Source organism: Grammomys surdaster, unplaced genomic scaffold (assembly GCF_004785775.1).
Source record: "Grammomys surdaster isolate TR1022 unplaced genomic scaffold, NIH_TR_1.0 132, whole genome shotgun sequence".
NCBI classification, from domain to species: domain Eukaryota; kingdom Metazoa; phylum Chordata; class Mammalia; order Rodentia; family Muridae; genus Grammomys; species Grammomys surdaster.
The window spans coordinates 4,356,952-4,362,951 of record NW_021604590.1 but is presented as its reverse complement, the minus strand read 5'-3'; the positions used below and the strand labels follow the sequence as shown (position 1 = coordinate 4,362,951).

At 38.5% G+C, this 6,000-nt stretch overlaps 1 protein-coding gene across 1 annotated transcript in view; it reads left to right on the top strand.

Moving 5' to 3' along the window:
- L3mbtl4 (L3MBTL histone methyl-lysine binding protein 4) overlaps positions 1-6,000 on the top strand; it is a 318,439-nt gene that overhangs the window by 201,779 nt on the left and 110,660 nt on the right. The gene's annotated exons all lie outside the window — the stretch shown is intronic.

Below are 6,000 nucleotides of genomic sequence, written 5' to 3'. Positions count from 1 at the left end.
CTCCTCCTCCTCCTCCTCCTCCTTCTCCTTCTTCTTCTTCTCCTTCTTCTTCTTCTCATTTTCCTCCTCTTCTCTGCATCATTTGTAAGAAGTTTATACCCAGATTTTTTCCCTTTCCCGCACCCATTGAACTTTCTAACTCAACCCTGTTTGTTTCCCCTCAGGAGAGGTCTGCAGTGCATTTGGACATCAGTATCATAGGATGTGTGGGGAATCTTTGTCTTTGGCAAAGCACACACAGTTGTCTGGGACCCTTGGGGAAATGCATCCTGGGGCCTATTCTACTTCGGGCAAATGTACTCCATGCACAGTACCTGTGTTCTAGCCTGCCACATTGCTTGGATGACAGTCCCTGTATTAAGCCAGGTTTCCTTATTACACTTAATTCCATTTGCTGTGTTTCTAACCTGTATGAGACAAAGTAGTAAAACTAAATGTTACTACGATGTGATTGAGAAATTACTTAATATCCTCTTGTTGCTAAGCCTACAGTATGAGGTTCATTTGCAATTCCACATCTGTTATATTATCTTGAGGTGTAGATTTGAATCAATGCCTTCTTATTCATTAGTAGTTCTTTTGGGGGGGTTGGTTTGTATTTGAAGAAAATGAACTTTGTTCTTATTTAATCTGTGAAGGGAAGTTATAAGCTCTGGATTATTTTTTTTATAAGTGGTGTACAGCGTGTAGACACAGCTTCTGATTTTCATATCACAGACGTGTTTTCAAATTTCACTAGTGACCACCTTCGCAAAGCAATTTATTTGCAATAAATGTGATTGTCACCTAATTATAGCTCTTTCCAAAGCTCTTTTTTTGTTATTCACTCTAGTTTTTAAAGATATGTATAATCTGGAGCGTCTTTCTGATAATGATGTATAAAAATGAAATTGGTGACAGGATATAAATGGCTTTCTAATAACATGCCTTTGCTGAAGGATGCAAGGTCATTTTACAAGGATATCTCCATGTAAAACTGATGGGTAATAAGGGAGAGCCTCTTTTACCAGTCTGTACCAAGTGCTACACCAAAAGCATGGTAGGAGGCCATGCTTCTTTGTGCCACCTTAAGTAGAACCATGCGTGGGCATAGAGGTGATGGTCACAATGTGTCCCTCCTCCAGGATGGAGTTAAGTGTCTGGTACTTTTCAAGCTTATACCTTTGCCTAGTGAATGAACCATAATGAATGAAAGGCACTCCTTTAGTAGAGGTTGAACAGAGCTCTTACAGTGTGTGACACTTGTGTCAACTTACTTGGACATGTATGTTCTTATATCTCAGAGAGGAAGAGAGAACTAAAGCAGGGTCCTCGGTACCTCAGACCTGTCAGGGTCACTACATTGTATCATGCTTAGGATCCTTTTGGAATTTTGGAAACTTTAGCTAAAAAGTTCATGTCTAGGTCATTTGTAACCAGGATGTAACTAGCTCTCATTTTGCTAATCTAGTAGCTTTATATGCCCCAAAATTGAAACATAAATGTTGATGATAAATCATCTATAAGTTGTCTTTTGATATGAAAACACAAGGGTTTAGGCTGACATTGGGATTTAACAATATTTTAATTTTGCATTTACCCAAGATCGAGTGGAATTGAACAAAGTTTCTTGTTTAGCGACTATTGTGTTTTGTGAAGGGCCTTCTCTTTTCTCTTCTAGAGTGTTCTTCTCATATTGACGTGCAGCTCTGTACATAAGTGTACAAGTCCCACTGTTGGATAGATTCATTGCAGTTCTTTTCCCAGTTTGGCACTTTCTTTCTTGAACTCTTAATAGGACCTTGCATCAAATACAGATTTCATTTTCAACGTCATTCATCATTTCTGGTTTCTTTAATGCCTTCCATGCCTCAAAATGATTGGCAGGTCTACATTCATCAATTTATTTTCATTTTAAAAGCCTTAATTTGTTCATATCATGACTTAGATCTGGAATGCAACTTGAGCTGATTTCCTCTACAATATAATATAATAATCATTCATTTTTTCCAGGAATCGCAGTTGATTAAATAATGCTGACTAAGGCGTCAGTCCTCTGCTTTACTGAGGTGTCCTTTGTTGCAAATTTAGTGGCCATTGTTGTGTTGATTTGTTTCTGAACTCTGTTCTGGTTAATTGGCTTTTTGTAGTATTTTGGCAATACCATGCTCACTTAATTACCATGACTTCAGATAACCAATTCTACCATAGTATTCATCCAGTTTTGGTTTTCTTCTATTCAATCGTCCTGTCTACACTGGGCTTGGTAGCACACCATGGATACCTGTACCAGCGAGGCTTAAGTTAGCCTGGGCTATATAGGGAGATCCTGTCAGAAAAAAAAGAAAGAAGGAAAGAAAGAAAGAAAGAAAGAAAGAAAGAAAGAAAGAAAGAAAGAAAGAAAGAAAGAAAGGGAGGAAGAGGAGGAGGAGGAAGAGGAGGAGGAGGGAGGAGGGAGGGAGGGAGGAGGGAGGGAGGGAGGGAGGGAGGGAGGGAGGGAGGGAGGGAAAGAGAGAGAGAAAGAGAGAGAGAAAGGGAGGGAGAGAAAGAAACAGAGACAGAGACAGAGAGGGGGAATGGAAGGAAGGGAAAGAGAGAGAGACAAAGGAAGGAAGGAAGGAAGGAAGGAAGGAAGGAAGGAAGGAAGGAAGGAAGGAAGGAAGGAAAGAAAATTTAGCTTAAATACATATACACACACATCATATATGAACATGCACACACACACCCCATACACCATACAATGCACAGTGAGTTTAATTAGAACTGAGGTAATCCTGTCATCTAATTTCAGCTAAATTGGCATCTTCCCATTCATAAACACAGTATAGTCTTCAGTTTAATTAGAATTTCTCTGATAATTTTGAATGGTATGAGGCATTTTCCTTGAGCTAGCACCTCCACTATAGTGCTGAATAGATGTAATAATTAGTAGGCATCTTTGTCCCTTTCTTTTTTAATTAATTGATTAATGAATTAATTTACTTTACATCTCAATGGCAGCTTCCCCTTCCTCCTTCCCTCCCAGTCTTTCCCTCTCCTTTTCCCTCCCCATCCTCCAGTTAATCTCAGAAAGATACATTGTTGTAAGTTAATAATAAATATAAAATGATTATTAACCATAAGATATAGTACAGTTTATTGAGACCTTTAGCAGAGTCAGAAAACTGCTTCATCTCTAGGTTACTTAGTGTTGGTTTCTTGTAAGCAGGTATTTAATTTTATGAGCTGTAACCTGATTCTATTAGAATGATAGTGATTGTTCTTCTTTATTCTTTAATGTGTAAACTTCCATTACAATAATCCTTATGGAAATTCATTGCTTGGCTATAACATTATTTATAAGTATGGAAAGGTGTGCTAATTATACTGGTACCGTTCAATGAGTTTAAAGTAACCACCCTACATAAACTAGTACCCAGTTGATCAATAGAACAAATAATTAGCCAGGCCTTCTTTCACATACTTCTTCCAATGTATGCGAATTTCTGTTGTTAGGATTAAGTTAAAAAAGACCAGACTCCAAACAGCACAGTTCAGATTTCTGTTACCATGGGGACATCAAGAGAGTACGCAGAATGCAAGTTCACAAATCACCATGTAGGTACCAGATCTCACAAAAAACTGTGGCCAGACAATCACTTCTGGGGCAGCATGCTGATAGCAAACCATATAATTGTACTGCCCATTCCTACCACAGAGCTACGCCCATGTGGCATCTTACAGTATTTGCTTCTTTAAAAAGATACCCGGCCAACAAATGTGAAATAAACAGAGGAAGTGGTAGCTCTTGAAACTACCATTAACTTTAAACAAATCTATGGGGGAAGATAGGGAATTCCAGAAATACTGACCCTTGCTACAAATTGTTAATAGAAAAGGAATAGCCGTGACAAGTAGAATGAAGATGCCCCTCACTAGGTAATGCTGCCAAAGAAATGGGACACTTAATGGTTTTTAAAGTTGTAAATCAAAGTAGTATTGTTTACCCCATAACTAGCAGTAAGATAATTTGTTGATGTTTTATATAAAATTTATAAAGACCTAGAAAAAAAATCATTGCATTTTTCCCCCATTGATTACTAAGTCCAGCTTGCAGGTTTTAAAATACACTGTAAGATCTGCAGTTCCACATTGCTATGCCAAATGATGAGAACTGACGACATTTTATCAAAGACTTTTTCAAATATATTCAAGGAAGAGATTGATTATAATTTTCTCTCTTGTGCTGTCACGATGTTTTGATATTTTAAATCTGATAACTTCACAAACATGACGGGAAATAGTCATTCGTTTTTCCATTCTTATCAAGGGTTTATGAAAAGTGTGTGATGCGTAATTTATAACCATTCAGAAAAGCTACCTGAGCCTAGTGATTTTTTATTAGTAGTGTATACATTGCTGAATCAATTGCTAGTTAATTTTTTCAATAGATTTGTGGTTTAAATTTTTTTGTATGCTATCAGGCCCATGACCTCAGTAGCCCTGGAAAGTGGCTTGGTTTCCAGTATCAGATAGTTTTCCCTTTTTGAGTGAGCCTAAAGTTCAGTTAGACACCAGCACATGAATACCACTTATTGCACCCTAAGAGATTTTAACCATACTGAACATTGTCATTCATAGGTGTTGCAGCTGGGTAAGACAGTTTAACTGCTTCCCACTCCTGGTAGCTTGGATAATATATTTTACTACCGTAGCTACTAGGCCAGAAGAGAGAGGTTCACATCAGGTCAAAGACAGTTTGAATTATCAGAGTCCTGTGCTCAATCACTGTCCTATGTGTTTTCAATGTTTTCAGCACTAGCACCCCTCTCTCAGTTCCTGAAAGCCAACCAAAGCCTACATCCTTAGTTTATATTGTTGACTTGGTCTACATTGACCAACCATTCAAAACGAGGCATCTCATCCTTGATACGAGGGTTTTCCTTAGTTTTTTAAAAATATTTTCAGCTCAATTGGTATAACTTTCTATAACACACACACACACACACACACACACACACACACACACACTTACATATGTCACTATAACTTTCAGTGAATATGAAATAGTAATAAAAACACCTCCTTGAGGCTCCTTGGTGTGATTCATCACTCATCCTTCCTCTGTCTTCACTTTTGTCCTGCCTCCCCAGTTGAAACCCCATCTCTGTTTTTTCCATTTCTTACTTCATATCACCCATATCCTGCTAGTCCCCTCTCAAGCCCACCCCACTCTTGTTTAGGTTCCCTTTATATTTTCTTGGTTTCTATGGTTACATCATGCTCTGTATTTGCTCCTGAGGATTTTGAGCTCGGAAGTGCAGTTGAGAGAGAACATGCAGCACTTGTGATTCTGAGTCTGTGCCATCTCACTCAATAGAATATAATCTTTTTGAGGTCCATCCATTTCCCTGAAAACTTCCTGACTCCGTTGTTCTTTTCAGCTGAACAATATTCCATCATGTTGATGTAGCGTATCTTCATTATTCATTCATGCATTGAAGGGTTTAGGTTACTTCTAATCCCCTGGCCATTGCAAATATGGCAGCTATGAACATGGATGAGCAAAGATCTGTAGAGTAGCATGGTGAGTCTTCAGGCATATATCAAGAAGTGATCATAGGGTAGGTTTATTTTACATTTTATGAGTACCCTGCTTACTGATTTCCAGAGTGTCACATTCTCAGTGACAGTGAACCAGGTTCCCTTTCCCCTCAGCCTCCCTGGAGTTGGTGGTCGGTTATCTGGTTGGTCTGAGCCATTCTGACTCTGCATAGGTGAGATATCAATGTTCCTTTAATTTGAATTTCCCTAATTGATAAGCATGGTGAATACCCATTTTCAATTGGGTTATTTGTTTCCTGGACTCTGTGTTTTTGAGTTCTTTGCATATTGAATATTAATCCTTTCGGATGTGTAACTGGCAAAGATTCTCTCCCATTCTGTGGATGTCTTCTGCATTCTGTTGTCTCTTTAGCTGTGCAGTTGTCTCTTTAGCTGTGCAAAAGCATTCCCTATCTGCCCAACAGATAGAGAACATGC